Raw genomic sequence first — 274 nt, 5'->3', positions numbered from 1 at the left:
GAATATTAGGGAGAGCAGAAAATTTGAGAGAGCACAGAGAATATTAGAGAGAGCAGAAGATTAGAGAGAGAGCACAGAGAATATTGGGGAGAACAGAAGATTAGAGAGAGCACAGAGAATATTGGGGAGAACAGAAGATTAGAGAAAGCACAGAGAATTTTGGGGAGAGCAGAAGATTTGAGAGAGCACAGGGAATATTAGGGAGAGCAGAAGATTTGAGAGCACAGAGAATATTAGGGAGAGCAGAAGATTTGAGAGAGCAAAAAGAATATTA

At 40.1% G+C, this 274-nt stretch overlaps 1 protein-coding gene across 2 annotated transcripts in view; it reads left to right on the top strand.

The window, feature by feature from the left end:
- The window catches only part of ctdspl2b (CTD (carboxy-terminal domain, RNA polymerase II, polypeptide A) small phosphatase like 2b), a 12,048-nt gene that overhangs the window by 8,391 nt on the left and 3,383 nt on the right, over positions 1 to 274 (top strand). The window lies entirely within an intron of this gene.

Source organism: Nematolebias whitei, chromosome 2, assembly GCF_014905685.2.
Source record: "Nematolebias whitei isolate Nwh7 chromosome 2, NemWhi1, whole genome shotgun sequence".
Classification (NCBI taxonomy): Eukaryota; Metazoa; Chordata; class Actinopteri; order Cyprinodontiformes; family Rivulidae; genus Nematolebias; species Nematolebias whitei.
This window is presented reverse-complemented; position numbering and strand designations above follow the sequence as displayed.